The following is a 21,247-nucleotide window of genomic DNA, read 5'->3' as shown; positions in this document are numbered from 1 at the left end:
AGATTTGAAAGAATAGAATATGCCTGCCTATCGTGAGAAGAGAGAAGAAAGGGAAGCTACTTAAGAGAGTGGTGCAGATAAGAGGAAAAGAAGAGGGAGTTTTATTGGGAGCCTTTTACAGAAACAGGCTGAAGAGAGAACAAGAGAAGGAGAAGAAGCCAGAAGATTAGAAAGACTGCTAGAATTAGTTTGAGGTCAAGCAGAACAATTCAGGAGGGGCCAAGAGAGAAAGGTCAGATCGAATCAGTCAGTGTAGAGAAGAGTTTTGACCTAGAACAGCTTAGCTGAGCAGTCAGCCAGGGATCAGAAAGAACTAGAAAGGGTGAGCATATTCAGCAGCAACCCTTAGAGGCAAATAAATAAATAAAATAAAATTACGCCTAGATTAGATAGCTCAGAGGCTAGAAGCTTCCAGGACTAGGCCTAGGTTAGCAGATGGAGGCAGTAAGCTTCAGAAACAATTACATCAGGTGAATAAAAGTTGCTGGTACAGCTTATTGCATAAGCATGAGGACCCGTGTTTGCTTTTAAGATGTTGAAAGTGGTGGCACACACCTGCAAATCTAGTGCTGGAGATAGAGGGGAAAGAGGATCTCTTAGGCTCAGTGGCCATTGTACCTAGCCTACTGCTGAGTTCCAGGTGAAGGTGAGAGACCCTGCCTCAAAAACAACCATGTGCACACAGCCACGTTGAGCTGCCCACATGAGATGCAGCTTTATCCCCCTCCAGAGCACAGGTTCTATGCACTGACTCTGAAGGAATCTTCTCAGACTTATGATCCTCAGTGATGAATGCTGACCTCCTCTTCATCACCTCTAATTTCTTAGATTCAGATATCACCACCAATTGTTCCAATAAAGCAAAGATTTCACTCTAGTAGCATTATTGGTCTCTTGTTAATCACAATTGACTCTTTGGCCCAGCTAACCAACCACCGCCAATTTTTAACAGAATACATCACACAAATAGCCTAGGAAAGACATGGCTTTTTTTTTTTTCCCCTGAAACTTCACGAGCCAGCTCTCCACTGACTACACTGCTCTCAAGATTATCCTCCAAGTTCCAAAAATACCTCTCCAGGCTTTCAACACTCAATAGCTTTTCTGGCCCAGGCATGGCTTAGTTAGGGTTTCTATTGCTGTGATAAAACTCTATAACTAAAAACAACTTGTGAGGGTAAGAGATTATTTCCTCTTATACTTCCACATCACAGTCTTTCCCTGAGGAAACTTGGGGCAAGAACTCAAACAGGGGAGGAACTTAAAGGCAAGAACTGATGCAGAGACTAGGGAGGAGTGCTAATAGTGGCTTGCTCACTATGGCTTGCTTGTCTCAATTACTTATGGCACTGCTATAGTACACACACAGGGAGCTGAGCCCTCCTATATCAACCATAAAATAATAATAATAATAATAATAATAATAATAATAATAATAATAATAATAATAATGGTAATAATAGACCCATAGACTCACAGACTTGCTTACAGACCCATTTGTTGGGGGTATTTTTTCAGTTCAGGCTTACTCTTCTCAAATGACTCTAGTTTGTGTCAAGTTCACATAAAACCAGCCAGCCAAATCCAATGCAGATTTGGAATTATTGGACATAAAATACAAGTTTATATGTTAAGAAACCTTAATGTCAAAATGTTAAAATATATATGTTACAAAACATGATATGCAAAAATAAATAACTAATGTCAGCAGAAAAAAACTAAAAATAAACAAAGTAAATAATCTGATCAAGCCCAGCTCTTGAGATATGAGAGCAGGAAGTTCAGAAGTTCAAGACCAACTTAGACTATGTAGAGGTTACCTGGGCCACATGCTGGAATTGAGATACCTGAAGTTAAAAAAAAAACAAAAAACAAAAACAAAAAACAAAAAACAAAAAAAACACTGACATAGAGGGAGTCAAACAAAGAAATCTTCATGTCCACACAGGTCAGTAGAATAAACTAACTATGGGCATCACAGAGGTTCCTGAACTCACACAGAAGCACTAGGGGAACCAGGGATGTTAAATACACAGGGCCGTTCCTTCACAGGGAGGGATGTTTAACCTCTTTTCCACCCAGAAGCATGGGACCAGACATGGTTAATAGCCTGGTGGCCTTTGTGCAATCTGTGTGGCCAAGACCACTTGAATCTTCCCCCAGACCCTTATTGTGAGCTCATTTTTCTCAGTCAATCTATAGAAACTCACTTTATGGGGTTGTGTTTCATGTAGTCAATCTATAGAAACCATTTTTAGGGAAGATGTTACATGTACCTTACAAAGAGTTTGATGAAGTCACGTCTTAAGCTTTGTTGAACACGTGGTATTGCATTGTTTATCACAAGGAAGTTGTTCATCAAATGCTGCACTTAATTATGTCTGAAATAAACCACTCAGAGTCAGACTCTTGAAGTTTGAACCAAAGCCAGCTACTGAGTCATGTTGAACTGATCTTCCCCAATGCCTCCCACAGATTACTCTGTTGGCTCTGGTATTCACAGATGCCACCATAATTAACCAAAATACAAAAAGATAAACAATTTTAAAAAAGCATAACAACGTAAAAAAATAGACTATACAAGACCTATGTCAAATGTCAAGGCATTTAACAGGTTCAACAGAAAGAATTAAGATATTAAAAAAAGAGAATAAAACAAACAAAAAAAAAAGTACTTGAAGTAACAATGTTCAAGAATTTCCCCAAATCAGTTATTGACTGTAAATGTATTTTTATGAAACTATTTCTCACCTACAAAGAGACTAAACTTGTACTTGCCCTTTCCACCAAATTAATAATATACCTGGAATAATTTGAGAACATGTATTTAACCTGCTATCTTACTGTTAAATTTTGACCTCCCTTTAAGAGAACAATGTAACTACCCACACTGTGCCTTGGATTTCCTGTGTAATCAGCTTTTATAACTTAAACTAAATGCACACATTTAATCTTAAACTCTGTACTCTTCTATGCCCTTGACCCAGAAGAATGTATTTGTGTGTTGTGGGTTATCATTTGCTGAAAGCAGGAAGGTGTTCACAGACGTTCATGGACAGCAATGATTGATGTTGCTGTGATGTCACCTCCTCCCACCATTCTCTGTGTGAAGGACACATTCACTCATGGTCCAGTCAAGAATTCATCAGATTATTGTGTGGCTATCAAAATGCTGATCAAGTTTATATGAAAGCACAAAAGGATCAGAGAGCTAGTTAAATACTAAAGAAGAGTTAAGCTAGAAGACCAGGACCATCTGATTCCAGACTGACTGTGAGGAGCCAATAATCATGACAGAGAGGTATTGACAAAATTGACAAATAAATCAATAGTTCACAAAAAAAAAGGTCCCAGAAACAGAGATGAATAAGTATAATAAATAATCTTGACAGAGCAATACAATGTATGGGGGGGGCAGATCTTTTCAGCTCATGGCATCGGACTAACTGGACATCAACGTATAACACAAGTCAAATTAATCTAGACATGGATCTTATACACTGCATAAAAATTCAGAAGAATTTGCAGAGCTCACTATGAAATGGTAAAAATCATAGAAGTTCCCACAGGAGAAAGCCCATACTGTGTTGATAGTTATTTTACTGTAACACCAGAGGCAGGAGCCATGAAAAATATTCATAATTTGGGTCTCATTTAATTTCTGCTATGCAGAAGATGTTGTCAAGAGAACAAAAAGCCAAGCTACAACTTGGGACCAAGTATTTGCAAGCATCATATTTGATAAATGTCTGTTACCTATCTTACACAAAAAACCTCAATGAAAAAAAAAAGAAAACATTTTCATTAAAGACCTTAGCAAACACCACAGAATGCATACAGATGGCAAATCAGCATTGGAAAAGACATTTCTGCATTGCGAGTCATCAAGGAAATGCAAATTAAAACAATAATGAGCTACCAGTGCACACCTTTTAGACGCTTCAAATCCCTAACACTAACAGAACCAAATCCTGGCAAGGGCATGAAGCAACAAGCATGTTTACCATTGCCTATGGGAATGCACAAGGATAAAGCCACTTTGTATAACAGCTTAGCAGTCTCTTACAAAGAAGCATACTGCTGTTACACGAGCTAACAATACATGCTTCTTAGCCTTTACCCAAGTGAGCAGAAAATTGACACATGGACAGCACCAACTGTAACGTCTTGGATTCAGGTTCAAGGGGACACTGGGAATAATTGTCAGCTTATAAGGAATTTATTGAAAGAATTACCAATGTCATGGATGGATGAACAGGTGTTGACATGGCAGGTTCGTGCTTCAGCACCAGAGACAAAAAGACAGCAGGGGCTCTGAAGAGAAGAAATAAGCACCTATGCAGAAGTAATGGGAGATTTCTTCTCAGAACACTTCTGAGGGGGTGAGTGTTTTCACAGTACAGACCTGCATCCAGGCTTTCTGATTCTCAGACAGAGACAGGGAAGGGGTAGGAGCCAGGATGTGTAGACATCAGTATGCACTTTGACAGAAGTTCATCTTTCTAAGGTGAGAGGCCCTGGCCCCTGGTCTTCTGTTAGCTAGGATCCTCATAGTGTTTCAGTTGAGTACCTGTCGGAATCTGTGAGAGGAGGGGCAGCTGAAGGTATTGTAGCCTCCCAGCATGCATCTGGATTCTAACACTGCTTTGGTACACCCACAGGTGGATGTTTATAGTCACCTAGTAATGATTGGCAGACTCAGAAGCAACTAGAATCCTTCAGTAGAAGAATGGTTGATGTGGTTTGGCATATTTTCCCTCTGGATAGGACAGTGCGCTATCTTAGAATTTGCCCCAGCAAGCTAGGGAGCCATGACCAATGCAGCAGAATAGCACAGTAGTAGACTGGTCTATGGTAATGATAAGGGAGCTACTGCCATTCCCCAGGGAGGGTCAAGAGACCACCAGCAGGGACTATAGCTACTGTGCACCTTCCTCCGACATGCAGGAATAGAAAGTTAATTGAAAGCAAGACTCCACAGGCAGCTTCTCTATGGTCACCATAGATGATGGACTGAGACCTTGGAGGGATCCAGCATTTGGGGTTGGCCATGCTTCTGTGAGTAGCTCCTCACCCATACTCTGTAAGAAAGCCTTAAAAGCTCATTGGTCTCATCAACTCAGACACTAGTGAACTTTTACTTTGGTCTGTTGTGTTAGTGCCACCATGGTGAGGGTTTCAGGAACCCTCTCCATGATTCTTTCTCTCTGTTGATTTAAAGAACAAAAAGGCCAGAAATGCCAAGTTTCAGCTCTTGGCCAAGTTTTATTGAAAGGAGAAGCTAGCGCACACTACCCCCAGTAGGAGAAGGCATCCAGGATCCAGAAGACAAGTTTATTTGGAAAAAATTAGAACTTTTCTATGTTTGGGATAGGATTGATTCCCTTTCTCCCCCAGAGTTGGCAGGTTTGGGCTATTTCACAGAATTTGATTCAAACAAAGAAGGGAAGCTGATCAGTCTCTCACAGGGCTCCCCTCTGTGGGCCTGTGGGAAAATTTGAAACTCTGACCAAATCCTGATAGTAATGCAGAAAATATTTGTCTATTTAGTGTTTGATTTGTGCTCAAACTTTATCTAAATATCACACAGTAGTTAAATCAGACTGGTGTAATTGACCTTATAGGTGTTAAGTAATCACACATGAAAGTCTATACTATTGTGGACCGAGTGATTAAAGAGGCAATGCTTGCCCTTTGACCTTTAAGGTAACTAGTTCCTAGGCAATCATGGTACTGGCTTTTGTAAGTCATCTGCTTTCTTATTCAGTCCACAGAGTGGACTTTAAACAGTGACTATCCTATGAAGTATCCCCTTGATTAGCTCCAATATCTGAAAGCCAGCAGTAATGGGACCCTAAATCCATCTACACAACCACTCTCAGCCAGAGGCAGCTGACCTGACTTTACATCCAACTCCTAAAGGAGTATAGGGTCTCAACTCTTAGAGAGAGAATGTAAGATAGCTAGGCAGATATTAGCAGGCTTGGTGGCCCTTGAGAAAGAACTCTTCCCTCAAAGCATCCTCCTCTTCCAAAATTTCTGAAAGCAGAGACTGTCAAAAGATGGCCACAATGAGGATTCTTACCTCATTCAGCAGAAAAGAGCTGAAAAGTGTTATGCAACACACACACACACACACACACACAGAGAGAGAGAGAGAGAGAGAGAGAGAGAGAGAGAGAGAGAGAGAGAGAAGAGAGAAGAGAGACTCACACACAGACACATACACACTTATACACACACACACCATTAAGTTATAAAAACAAAAGTTAGTCAAAAATTAGCAATGTAATACTGTCATGACCTCATCCTTTTGAAAAATTTTAGCAGTTTCTAGAAACCAGTCACTAGCATTCTAGGAGCAAAATAACTTGTCTTTCTGGATTCCTACCCCTGCCCTAAGAGACCCTGAAGATGGTTGCCCATAATTGATGACTGTGAATTACCTGCTAATCTTTTGTTTACTGCTCACCATCTTTTGTTCAGCCCTACCACCAGCCACTCACTGTACATATCCAGATCCACACATCATGTAAAACAAATTGTAACTACTTTGAGATTTCATCCTGCCCCAGTCATAACTGCAATAATCAAGAAATCTGACTACAAATATTGGAAAGGATGTGGTAAAGGATTTGATTATGGCATCTACTACCATCTACGGCAGAAAGCAAGATAGGACAACAGCCATTATGGAAATCACTTAGGAGGTACCTAAAAACCCTGAAAATATAACTAACTCTCTTCAAAATGAGATTCTATTGTGAGACAGAAAGAGTCAACTTGGGAGGAGACAAATGTAACCTATAAGTTTGTGGATGGATGGATGAAATGACTGAAAGTGGGACAGTAAAGGACACTGGAAGGCACTAGGAATGTGCTATACCATTGCTACTTTACTCCTGAGACAACTGCATCACAGCTCCTTAGACAGTCACTCCAACTTAAAGGGTTACAAGTAATATACTGGGGAAAAATAAAATTACACACCACTTAAAAGAACAGGGAAAGTAAAAGTAGAAAAAATATAATCAATAGAAAAATAGTTATATGTAAGAAGGTGTCTTAGTTAGGGTTTTACTGCTGTGAACAGACACCATGACCAAAGCAACTCTTATAAGTACAACATTTAATTGGGGCTGGCTTACAGGTTCAGAGGTCCAGTCCATTATCATCAAGGTGGGAAGCATGGCAGCATCCAGGCAGGCATGGTGCAGAAGGAACTGAGAGTTCTACATCTGCATCCAAAGGCAGCTAGGAGAAGACTGGCTTCTAGAGAAGTAGAACAAGGTCTCAAAGCCCACACCCACAATAACACACTCCCTCCAATGAGGCCCCATCTACTCCAACAAGGCCACACCTCCTAATAGTGCCACTTTCTGGGCCAAGCATATTCAAACAACCACAACAGGTGTTAATGCAAATATATCAATAAATATTTTAAGTATGAATGATGTAACTACACAAATTCATAGACACTATCAGAAAAAACTTCATCAATTTATATATTGTTCTAGTTTCCTTTTCTAGTTTCCTGGCTGTGATGAAAAACATGGGCCAAATCATCCTAGGGAGGAAAGATCCTTTGGTTTAAAGTCCATCATTGAGGGAAGTCAGGGCAGTAACTCAAGCAGGATCCTGGAGGCAGGAACTGAAGTAGAGGCCATGGAGGAGTGCTGCTCACTGGCTTGCTCTCCAAGGCCTCCTCAGCCTCCTTTGTTATGAAATCCAAGACCACCTGCCCAGGGGTAGCACTCCCTACAGAGGGCTGGAACCTGCCATGTCAAACATTGGCCAACCAAAAGCATCTTGTACTTCCCATAGGAAATCTGACAGAAGAAATTTCTCTGTTGAGGTTCCCTCTGAGTGACTCAAGTTTGTGTCAAATTGTGACAAAAACTAAGTAGCACAATTGTCTGTAAGAAATCCATGTTCAATAGAATAACTGCATGGTTAAAGGGAGTAGAATAGAGAAAGACACGGACTAAAACAAGAAAGTCATCATGAGTCTGATTTCCAGAACTTTCTGAATCAGGGTGGTGACACACAAGCATGTGATCCCAGCCACTGTGGAGGTGAAAATGGGAGAATCAGAAGCTTATAGTCACACTTGTCCTTGTCCAGCCTGAGGCCAACCTGGGCTTTGAGAGACTCTGTATCAAAAAAAAAAAGAGAAACTCAAGACTATTCCAACCAAAACCAGCACCTGCTCTTCTGAAGCTACTCATATATGTGTCAAGGTAGATCATGTTCAAGTCATAAAACACACCTACAGTGAAATGAACTCTGACTCTATTTCCCAATGTCTTTCGACCAATGGTTTAAAGTCAAGCCCTCCCTCCCTTTCTGAGTCACATTTGTGCAAGCCTTCCTTTGGAACCAATGGGTCTTCTAAACCACAGGTGCCCTTTCCTGTACGGAAACCCTTACTACAGCCATACTTGATAAACTGTATGCACAAACCAAGACCCACACATTGAACTCCTGAACACTAAAGAATAAAATCATGAGAGCAGACAAGGGCAAGTGTCATGTTGAATTACGAGAACATTTTACAGTTTCAATGATACAGGATTTCTTATGGGAAGCCACAAAGACCAGAAGGAACTGGAAAAATATTTGCTTACTACACACGACAAAGAACTGTGTTACTGCACGGTCTATAGCTGTGATGCTTGGTTCTAATGTCAATTCGCCACAGATTAGAATCACCTGTGAAGGGAACCTTACCCAAAGAACTGTCCTGATTGCCTTAGTCAATATAAGGAGAATCTCCCCAAGTTTGAGCAGCACCTGCTGGTAGCATCCCATACTCAAACAAGCATTCCGAAAGGGCCAGGCAGGAAGGTGACTCAGCTTTTTGCCTGCTTGCCCTTCCCTCTTGCTGTCAACTTGATTTACCTGGAGCTGCTGCGGCTGCTGCTGCAGCTGCTGCTGCTTTCTTGGCTGATATCAAGACCAGTGTTTCCAGCTTCCATTGCTGATGAAGGATCAGTGGCTTTCTAGAAATCTTCCAGGTTTTCAGGGAATCCTGAGGCAGCTAGCTTTATTGTCCAGGCAACTACAAGGCTGTTTGGGCTCTGCAGTGTGAGAGAGCCACTGTAAGACTACCCTGACTACTGAAGCGCCCAGCCTCTAGGAATGTGCAACCACCAGGTTCTCAGCCTTTCAGGTATGAGACAATTATTGATACTATTATAATGCAGTTGATTTAATAAATTCTATATATAATGGTAGGTTTGAATAATAATGGCCTTCATGGACTCATATATCTGACTGCTTAGTCATCAAAGAATGACACTACTTGAGAAGGATTAGGAAGTATGACCTTGTTGGAGGATGGTCTTGTCACTTGGAGTAATCTTTGAGGTTTCAAAAGCCCATGCCAGGCCTAGTCTCTCTCTCTCTCTCTCTCTCTCTCTCTCTCTCTCTCTCTCTCTCTCTCTCTCTCTCTCTCTCTCTCGTTGCTTCCTGGAGATTTGGATGGAGAACTCTCAGCTACTTCTCTAACACTATGTTGGACTTCATGCCGCCATGCACTCCTTCTAATGGACCAAACCTCTGAAACTCTAAGAAAGTCCCAATTAAATATTTCCTTTCATAAGAGTTGCCAAGGCCATGGTATCTCTTCACAGCAATAGAATACTAAGAACTCTGATTAGATATTAGTATATTGGTTCTATTCTCATATACCACTTCTTAGACTTGGTTTACAAATATAAATTTGTGGTCTGGCATGGGAATCCACACTTCTGAGTATAAGCACTTGAGGAGTCAGAGCAGGAAGATTACAAGCTTGGGGCAAGGTAGAGATGCTGTGTCAAAACAAGGCACTGGATGGCGCTGGCCTATGATCCCAGAACTTAAGGAGCTAAGGCAGTAGGGTTATAAATTTAAGGATAGCTTCCACTACAAAAGAGAGTCCAAGGCTATCCTGGGAAATTTACCAATACCCTTCTAATAAGTACAAAATGCCGTTGGATGTGACTCAGTGCTGGGATGTTGGCCCTGGATTCAGTCCCCAGTACCACAAAACAAAAAGAACGAAGCAAGCAAACAAACAGTATTGAAAACCATACCCCATGATTACAGCATAAAATAGGAAACCATTAAATGAATACAGAATATCTACCAAGAACACTTTAAATAACAGTGAATTAAAAGCATTCTCTTTAATTTGGAAGTCCCAATAACCACAGCAAGTCAATTATGACAAAAAATAGACACTGTGCTTGCTCACGTAGAAAATTCAGGATGTTTATATATACAATTATAACTAATTAGAGAAAATGACTAGATAAAAATTACACACAGAATTAATGTTTTTATTTATTAGCAACAGTGAATTAGAATGGGCAATAAAATGGAAGATTCCATTTATAACAATGAATAAAATAAATCATAAAAAAATCCAAATTAAATACAGGCAAGCCCTCTAAATATAAAAGTTAAATTTAACAAAAGGTGCATCAAGCAAGCTTAGCTGAATGTGGGAAGTCAGTGCCATACAGGATCTGCCAAGACTGTATTTTATGACACCAGTTCTCCTAGAGCTAATCTAAACATTCACTTTAAATATAATTTAAAGCCCAACATGTTTTTTTTTAAATTTCACCACACTATTCTAATATTTCCAAGAAATATAAAGGCCTGATAATCACAGACCATTTTTTGCAAAAGAATAGATCTGAGATTTATTATAAATCATATTAGATTTGAGATTTATTATAAAGCAATGATAGTCAAAACAATTTATGATTTCAAGAATAATAAAAAAATGAAATGAAATAGAAAGATCAAAATTAGAACTATGTGTTCATAAAAGCCTTGTAGAAGATAGAGCTTTGTCATAAATCCTAGATGGTTGGATACTTGGAAAGCATTGAATTTACGTGAGTGTCTTAGTTAGGGTAACTATTATTATGATAAAACACCATGATCAAAAAGCAAGTTGGGGAGGAAAGGGTTTATTTGGCTTATACTTCCATATCACTGTTCATCATCTAAGGAAGTCAGGACAGGAACTCACAAAGAGCAGAAAGCTGGAGGCAGGGGCTAATGCAGAGGCCATGGAGGGGTGCTGCTTACTGGTTTGCTCCCCAGGGCCTGTTTAGCCTGCTTTCATATAGAACCAAGGACCCCAGCTCAGGGATGACACCACCCATAATGGGCTGGGTCATCCCCCATCAATCACCAATTAAGAAAATGCTCTAAAGTTGGATCTTACGGAGGTATTTTTTTCAGTTAAGTCTTCCTCTTCTCTGATGACTGTAGCTTGTGTCAAGTTGCTGTAAAACTAGCTAGCACAAATGGAAAAATCAAAAATTTAACCTTCTCAAGAAAAATATGAGAGAATTACTTTGTAAGAGGTAGGTTGCCAAATGTAAAACACAAGGAGAAAGAAACCACCACTTCAACTGCTGGGAAGCATCCATCATCTGGCCACTTGGAGGTAAAGAGCCACAGCAAGGTTTCAAAGTTCACCTGAGACGCCCACAGGTGAACCAACAGTCCCCCTAGCGCATTTGCAGACCAAGTGAATGCCACACCAGTGATGAAGATGCCAGCAGGGGACCAGACTCCTCACACCTCAAACTACTGGTCACCTTTCAAGGCTGATGTAAAAACTGTGTCAATATTTGGCATGTGCCAGATTAATGGATTGATCAATGAGTGGATGAGGGATAATTTAGATCTGAAATGTGTCTCAGAAGGACCACGTGTTAAAGGCTTGCTCACCAGCCTCTGATGATATCAGGAGGTGTTTAGACCTTAGAGGGTGGAGCCTAGTGGGAGGAAGTTAGGCATCAGGAAATGTCCCTGCAGAGATACTAGGACAGTGTCCCTTCCTGTTTCTGATTTTGCTTTCTGACTATCATAAAATTAGTAGTTTTGTTTAATTATATACTCCCTTCTTGATAATACCTTGCCATAGACTCCGCATCAATAGAGCTAAGCAGCCAATGGTTGAAGCTATGAGAAAAGTAAACCCGTCCTCTTTCTAATTTGACTGACTTAGATATTGTCTTACAGTGATAGAAAGATGCTAACACCAGGACCATCTATCACCTTTATCCTACTAACTGGATGTCCAACCAGGGCCATCTTGATTGTAACTGGACTATAAAACTATCAAGAGCTGGGGTTTACATTCACCTTGGTGAGAGAATGGGTACACTGTAAAAGTGACCCTCTACACATCAGTTATTTACCTCGTTGCTCTGAGAAAATCCCTGATAAAGACAACTATTTAAATTTAATATTTTTCATTTACTTACTTTACATCCTGCTCCCTGCCTCCTCCTGGTCACCCCTCCCACCATCTTTCCCCCATCTCCCCTCCCCCTTCTCCTCTAAGTGGGCAGGGTCCCCTTACCCTGGAACCTCAAGTCTCTTCAATTTAAAGAAGGAAAGGTTTGTTGTGGCTCAAAGATTGAAGGTATAGTCCATCGTGGCAGGGATGGGGCACGGTGGCAGAGACTGAGGCGACAGGTCGCATTCCACCAGCAAACAAGGAGATGAGTGCTTGCTAGCTCTCAGTGTACTTCCTCCTTTTTATCCAGTCCAGAACCCCATTCATGGAATGGTACCACCCTCATTTAGGGCATGAGTCTTCTCACTGCCTTTATTCTGGAAACCCCCAGAGTCTCGTGGTGATTCTAAGCGCTATCAATCTGACAACAAAGATGAAGCATCACATCATATCATGTCAACATGTAAGTGAACACCAACACTTGAAGCTGTGTATATAAGAGGCTGGGGCAGAGACAACGCACAGTGAGATAAAGGCTAGTGAGCCCTGGCCAACTGAAGATGATTGGATGGCTTCTAATACCATGAAGATGCTTCAAGGGAAAAGAGGCAGGAGGGTCCTTGTCCAGAGAGATGTGACTATCCCATTGCCAACATAAGCCATGGTGCCAAACGTCCCAAATAATAGACATGGAACATTTGAGTGAATGACTGGTTTAGTATGACACATATATATGGATGCTGTATATATAGGGGGAGGGAAGAGAGAGCAACTCTCATTATGAGGTACTTATTCCCCAAAACACCTCTTACAGAGAGCACTGTACTCGGACAGGCATTGGGGACCATCACTGCTGTCCTGCATTCCTAAGCAAAGGATGACCAAGGCACAAAGGACTTCCCTTTCTTTCTCCTCTGCTCATTCCCACCTTCTCAAGAAATAAAGGGAACTGAGAAACATCTAGAAAGACATCAGGAGGCCTTAAAGCATCTACAGGAGCATTCAGGGTGCCAGGTGAGAACAAGAGTTTGACCAGCATGTACGTAGCCTGTGCCAGCAGCAGGAGATGTTGGATTCTCTACCCAATTAAACTCAGCCTGGTTAGCCATCCTGGGCAGTGTAATTAAATCACTGTATGTGCCCATGCCAGTTTGTAATGTAAAAAGAGATATGGGGAAGAGAAAAAACCCTCCAGCATGGCTCGTCTTCCTACGCCAGGCCCTTATCTAATTTTTACACATGCTTCTTTTTCAAATAAAGTGTGTTTGAATTGTTATGTCTCACAAAAAAAAAAAAAAATGAGTTTGCATCTCAAAGGTTGTTGTTAAGAAGGTGGTAAACACGTGCTGTGGTCCTGGGGTGAGGGATGCTTCTCATCATGCTCTTGAGCTCCACGCCTAATCTCTCACCTTGAAGACTAGTCCTAGCTCTGCACATGTACACATGCAGTCCCCTGTCACCCTCTCCCCACACCTTTCTGTTCTTTTGACCTCTTCCCTTTGCCCTCTCAACACAGTTCACAGCTTTTTCCTGGAATCCTGTAGGAGGCACCTATTAAAGAAAGCACTAAAGAGGGCTGGTGAGATGGCTCAGCGGGTAAGAGCACTGATTGCCCTTCTGAAGGTTGTGAGTTCAAATCCCAAGCAACCACATGGTGGCTCGCAACCACCCATAATGAAATCTGACACCCTCTTCTGTGTACTCATTTATAATAATAAATAAATCTTTAAAAAAGAAAGAAAGAAAGCATTAAAGAGACTGCACTTTAAACACAAAGGCCAACTTTCTCCAAAGGAAGAAAAATGACTGTCACCTGTTCATCCAGAAGTTGGAGTGCATGTTGTCTGACAACCCGGTGAATCTTTTGCTGTTCTGTGGAGCCAGCCTTCCTGAATTCCTGTAGCATGTAGTTCTTACTTACCTCACTTTAAGCTCAGGGCAGACCACTGAACTACCAGCCCTGCCCAGGTTCCCTCGGATCTGCGGGTGAAAGACACTTAAATACGTTAGCTGTATTTTTCAACTTGCTTTATTTGCTCTGTTGCTAGCACGTCTAATTTCTCACAGCCAGCAGGCTCTTCTTTTCACTCCCAGCTCAGTACTCTACATCTGCCCTCAACTTTAGTTGTTCACTTACCTTTAGTCCAGCTCAACACCCTACATCTGCCCTCAGCTTAGTTGCATTTCTAATCTCCTGCTGAGGATGTGGCCTATGGCTGATCCACCCAAGATCTCATGTGGCTGGTCACCTTTTCTTCCTCCAAAGTATGGCGAAAATCTCCCTGTGTCTCCTCAACTCCTGCAGGGACCCACAAGTCCAGCCTCTTTCCTTCCACCCAGCAACTGGCTCCTGGCATCTTTATTGATCGATCAAGAAGTAATTGGGGAACAAGGCCTTAGCATCAGAACCACCCCTACCAATCCCCACTTCCCCCTACTCCTACCCCCTGCCAATCCTGGGCATCGTTTAAGCCCTGTCTTAGTCAGGGTTTCTATTCCTGCAGAAACATCATGACCAAGAAGCAAGTTGGGGAGGAAAGGGTTTATTCAGCTTATACTTCCACACTGCTATTCATCACCAAAGGAAGTTAGGACTGGAACTCAAACAGGTCAGGAAGCAGAAGCTGATGCAGAGGCCATGGAGGAATAAAACTTACTGGCTTGCTTCCCCTGGCTTGCTCAGCCTGCTCTCTTATAGAACCCAAGACTACCAGCCCAGAGATGGCACCACCCACAAGAGGCCCTCCCCCCTTGATCACTAATTGAGAAAATGCTCCACAGCTGGATTTCATGGAGGCATTTCCCCAACTGAAGCTCCCTTCTCTGTGATAACTCCAGCCTGTGTCAAGTTGACACACAAAACCAGCCAGTACAGGCCCTAATTCTGAGCTTTGTCTCTGGAGGAATAGACCCCATTCGTATAAAAGAGGTCCATGTACTTTGCATCCTCCAAAAATAGAATCTATCCTTCTGCTAACACAAATCCTTTCTCCTTAGGCCTTTGTGCTGAGCTCTGTTTATCGGTCAGCAGAACTTCTTATGGTAAAGGTCTCATTTCCTTTGCTACTTTGCTAGGGAGTTTTTATATAGCTATGCCAAAAACTTTGTTGTGATAATTGCTGTGTGGGAACCTTTCCCAAAGTTTTATTGTGTTGAAATGTGCAAGAAAAATAAGCACTGAGGTCCAACTCTGAAGTTTTGACACAGTGCCTGTAAAATTGTGCTGACTCAAGTTTTATTCTTCTCACATGGATGGTTGCTGTTGGGGTCCAGGGGTCACCTCACGAACCACATGAACATTGACCTCAGTCAGACAGGGATAGATTATTGAGCATAAGCCCCAGGACTGATCAACCAAGGCCAGAATCCAGATTGGGAAACTGAACAGTGACTTCCAGTTAAGGTCCTACAGGGCTTTTTAAGCCTGAGATCTACAAACATCTGTGCTAAGTTATTCCACCAATCAGGATTTAGGGATAGGGGATTGCTTTAAGAACAGGTCTTCTTTGTACACTTATCCTGCTCCCATTGATTGGGGAATTCAATAGTGGCAGGGGACTTGCCTTGTCTGACATTCATGTCTTTACTTGTCTACCAGGATGCCAGTTACTGACAGATATGTCTCTTTCTGCCAAGTAGGATGTCAGTTCCTAGGGAGGTGTTGGGAATTTAAACTACTCGATCACTACTCAAAATGGGAAGTCTTATTGCAAATAGTTTCTTATACTGCTGTAGGTATCTCTCAATGTTGGGGTCCATCCTAGGGGCAGCTTATAAAGGCAAATACCATAAAAACTTATATACAAGTGCAGGAATTGCTGCTGGGTGGTTAATTCAGGCCCAAGCTTATTGTGGGTAACTATGCAAAGCAAATCTACTGACTTCTATCATCATGATTGGTTTCCAAGGGCATAGAACATAACAGACTCTATAATCAAGTTGGGCATGGAAAAGTCTCCCAGTAACAGCAGTGTCTTGGTTAGGGTTTTCCTTCTGTAAACAGAGACTACAACCAAGGCAACTCTTACAAAGAACAACATTTAACTGGGTTGGGCTTATAGGTTCAGAGGTGCAGTCCGTCATCCTCAAGGTGGGAGAACCGCAGCATCCAGGCAGGCATAGGGCTGGAGGAACTGAGAATTCTCGATCTTCATCCAAGGCATAGAGGGGAAGACTGATGAGAGTCTTCAAGCCACAGTGACACACTTCCTCTGACAAGACCACACCTACTCCAACAAGGCCACAACACCTAATAGTGCCACTCCCTGGGCCAAGCATATTCAAACCACCATAAGCAAAAACAACACATGGAAAAGTTTCCTTATAATATTAGTAACAGAACAAAATGGCAAGCTAGACAGGTAACAGCTACCTCAGCCTTAACGGTTTTCATGGTGGCCATGATGCTAGCAGAGTCCCTGATAGGTCCCACCAGATAGTGGATTTGCTCCCAGCAGCTTCCTGTCCAAACTAGCACTTGGTCCAAGTCACATCTGCTGGGGACAGCATGGATAGAGGACAAGCCATGATGTCTTATGGGATGACTTTGGATTAATCAATACAGTGACCTGCTCAATAAGGGAAAGGGATTTTTTTTTTCCTGAAGAAAAAGTATCCTTAGGGAGAATAAAACAGAGAAACCTTCAGATTAGTGTTCCAGAGACTGACAGAAGAACTGGAGATAATGAAGTTATACAAGGAAACTAGTTGTACTTGGGAGGTAGCTCTTTTGGTAGAGTTATTTTGAAGTATTTATGAAGTCCTGATTCAATTCCCAGCACCATATGAACACGGCGATATATACCGAGAATCCTAGCATTCAGCAGGTGGTAACAGGAGGATCAGAAGCTCAGGATAAACCACAGCTGCATAGAAAGTCTGAGGCCAGCCTGGGCTACATAAGACCTTGTCTCCTAAACAAAAACAAAATGAAACAAACAAAACAAATGAGTGAACAAAAATGTTTATTTTGGTTCACAGTTTGTGAATTCCAACCCAGGATTGTGGCCTGTGGCTTTTAGCGTAAGATGGCAGGGCATCATGGGATTCTGCCTGTGTGCCAGAACAAGCAGATCACCTATGGCCTGAATAAAACAGAGAAAGAAGAGATTGGGAACACATATGCATGGCCCTCAGAACCAAGCCAGTATCACGTGGCATTTGGAAGACAAACAGAAATCCAAACTGTGTCTCAGAGACAAGCCCAGCTGTAGCCTCGGGTTGTGATGACTGAGGTAAGCCAGTGTCCCAGGGTGATAGGGGAGGGGAAACTTTACAAGGAGCAGGTGACCCCGGGGGATTGTAGGAGCTTGTGGTCATAGAGTCATTGCTTCCACCAGGCTATCTTAACCATTAGAGAAGTGGCTCTCAGCCTGTGAGTCTCAACCCCCATGGGGCTTACCTAGCATACATTTACATGACAGTTCATAACAGTAACAAAACTACAGTTATGAGGTAGCAATGAAATAATTTTATTGTTGGGGGGGGGGTCACCACAACATGGAAAACTGTTTTAAAAGTTCACAGCATTAGAAAGATCACTGATCTAGAGAGGGCTATGCATCTGGTTGCCATACTCTTCCCAGAGTCTCCCTGACTCTTGAAAACACACACACACACACACACACACACACACACACACACAACACACCTCATAAACATTTTCATACACAAGTCTCCAAAGGCAACGGTAGTCTTCCTCAGAACAGAAGCAAGCAGCAGCACCTTCTTTGGTCACCTTTGTTGTCTGCAACCCAGTGCCCTTCACGAACTCCTTATTGGCAGGAAAGAAACTTCTGGCCCTGAGACCTCAGATCCAGCTGAGACTGACTAACACACTCGTCTACGGCTCAAAGGCTTCCGCCGGCTGGGATTACCACAGAGCTGCCAAGACTGAGACTCTATCCATCTGTGTCACTGGCTCCTGCTCAGATTTCTTCTATTAGGTCGGACCCTGTGTGGTCAGGCTGTAATAAACAAGCCCCATCCAGGGACCGGGAATTGCTTTTTTGAGCAGAGAGGCCCGTGGGGTGGGTATTCAGTGAGAAACCCTATGATGTTCCCCTCAATTGTCATAAGGTTATTGGCAACTCACCTGGTCTCAAAATGTCTGTGTTAAGTGGCGATAAGAAACGGCTGCTGGCTGTGCATTGAGGGTGAGGTGGAGGCTCAAGGATACAAGAAAACCTCTGTCTGACACGGGGGCGGGGGGGGGCAGGTTCACCAGCTATTGTCTCATAGCCTGGACTACGTGGTATTCACACTGGCCATCACTTCCTCCATGAAATGTACCTTTTTGATTTCCTTAATCGTCCCCTTTTGTGCTTCCAGGGCTTCTCACACCCACTGTCTTTAACAATGAAAGCTGTCATAACAAATTACAAGCAGCTTAAACACCATCGATCCATTGTCTTGTCTATTAGAGGCTCAGATCCAAGGTGTGGCAGGATTGGTCTCCCAAACCCTGTCCCCACAGCCGAGGCTTCCACGGCCTGTAGTGGGCCCATCTTTCCACTACCATTGTTCGGTGCTCCTCTGAGGTCTGTCTGCCATGCCTTCTCCTCTTACAAGGTGGGTCCAGTCGGGCTCAATTCAGATGACTCTAATGGTTTGTTTTAGCTTAAGCACACCTCTTTAAAGACTCTGTCTCAGAATCAACTAACCAGGTGCATGGGGACGTACAGAGACTGAAGCAACAATCAGGGAGTCTGTATGGGTCTAACCTAGGTCTTCGAGTTATGTTGTGGTTATGTAGCTTGGCATTCTTGTGGGACTCCTAGCAGTGGGAAGGGGGGCTGTGTCTGACTGCTTTCAGGACCCTTTTCCTCCTGTCCAGTCTTAATATCAGGGATGTGTCTAGTCTTACCATAACTTGTTATGCCATGCTTGGTTGATATCCCTGGGAGCCTGCCCTTTTCTGAAGGGAAATGGGGGAGTGGATCTGGGGAAGAAAGGGACTGGGAAGAAGGCAGGAAGAGGAAAAAGCAGTTGAGTTTTAGTATATGAGAGAAGAACAAACAAACAAACAAACAAATAAAATTTTAAAACATTACTGAAAAAAAAAAAAGGAAAAGACTGGGTCTATCTCAGGCACACTTGGGATTGGGATTTGGGATCTTCTATAGGTGAATTTGAGGGGCACAGCTCACTCCATCACACTTCCCCGGCCTCTTCCCTTTCTGCTCACCTGTCTTAGTTAGGCTTTTATTGCTGTGAACAGACGCCATGACCAAGGCAACTCACAAGGACAACATTTAATTGGAGCTGGTTTACAGGTTCAGAGGTTCAGTTCCGTATCATCAAGGCAGGAGCATGGCAGCATACAGGCAGAGCTAAGAGTTCAACATCTCCATCTGAAGGCTGCTAGCAGAATGCTGGCTTCCAGGCAGCTAGGATGAGGGTCTTAAAGCACACACCCACAGTGACACACCTACTCCAACAAGGCCATACTTCTAATAGTGCCACTCCCTGGGCTGAGCATATACAAACCATCGCCTCACCTTTTAAGTTGAGGATGGGATGGGAGGGCTCCCCCTTCCTCCTTCATTGATTTAACTTGGTTTTAAGTCTTGCCTTTAGTCCACTCAGTCTGTGCAGTGGGGACAGCAGCCCTGCTCCAAGGAGCAGCTTGGGGGACAGCTCTCAGAAAGGAAAAGAGGAAACAACTTATAGCTACTTGATGTGGTCTTGGTAAAATGGGAGCCATGAGGCGACATGCAGCAGCATCCACTCTTTCCATGGGGTGTACTCAGTGGCCCTCACTGAGGGATTCCTGAACAGTGCTAGTCAGTGAGAGGCCAAAACACTTCCCCATGCCATAGCCATGTGTGTGTGTGTGGGGGGGGGTGTATGTTTCTGGCCTGTCAGAAAAGCAATGGACCATCCTTGAAAGTAACAACAGCCAAGTCTAGACTAAGGGGCGAATGGGAGTAAGCTTGGTGGAGAGAGTTAGCCAATGCCTTCTATCAGGGCGACTGACAGAAGCATGCACACCTCTAAGGGGAACTGGTGCAGCCACAGCTTGCTGGTGTGGGAGCCGGTGTGAACCAAGATGGTGAGAGAGGAAGCGTGGCTATGACAGGAACCTAGGAGTTTGTGGGAATCCTGCTGGTGACAAGACGATAGCCCTCCCTTTAGTTGTCTATGTGCGGGTCAGTTTATCTGGTACACAGTGAGATCTGGGCAGGTGGGGGCCTGCATGATGAGGCTGCTTTAAGGGTTTCCTAAGCAGGTGGTAAGCCAAGCAGTCTGGTCCTCTCACCCGATTACTGTGTAACTGAGCTGTCTAACAGGAATGAATATATTCTAAAGAGACATTTGAGCTCTGCTCCTTGGCTATCAGACTGGAAAGAGTGGGGACCAAGAAAATAGAATTTCCACAGGAAGCCCCCACTGGGAAAAGAAATGGCTGAAGCCCTGGGGGCAGCCAGTGGAGGAACTGTCTGCTAGAGAAAGATTGACAGCTTGTCAGATGAGCTTTCAGGAGAGAATGCACACTGAGACGGTGGTAGTTTAGGCTGTGCAGTATACTATACACAACTTGAAACTCTCCACAGAGAGGCTCCAGGTACCACAAGCCCCTGCCAGTTGTCACTCTCCTGTCCCCTCTCCTGTCTCCTCTCATGATCCTGAATAACTGGGCTCCTGATATAGGCAGACTACGCTATAGATCAGAAAGGGACCTTACCATGAATACCCAGGAAGCAAGAAATTCTCATTCATAGAATTGTCTTGGTTGTGGGGTCATCACATCAGGGAGAAACATCATAGTTGGAACAAATGCCAAGGAGCTTGAATGTAAAGCCCTCAGGGAGCAGAGGCATGTGAACCAGTCCTGGAGCCACACCCTGTGCTGTGGTAATGCACAGCACTGTCCTCTGAGCAAAATTACAGCCATCTTCATAAGACCAGCCTGTCCTAGGTCACTGCAGCTGGATTTCTTGACATGGGGGGAGGGGTTACCTCACAAAAAGAGGGGCAAGCAAGTCATTACAC

The sequence above is a fragment of the Mastomys coucha genome, unplaced genomic scaffold (genome assembly GCF_008632895.1).
Source record: "Mastomys coucha isolate ucsf_1 unplaced genomic scaffold, UCSF_Mcou_1 pScaffold14, whole genome shotgun sequence".
NCBI classification, from domain to species: Eukaryota; Metazoa; Chordata; class Mammalia; order Rodentia; family Muridae; genus Mastomys; species Mastomys coucha.
Note: the sequence above shows the minus strand (reverse complement) of the source record.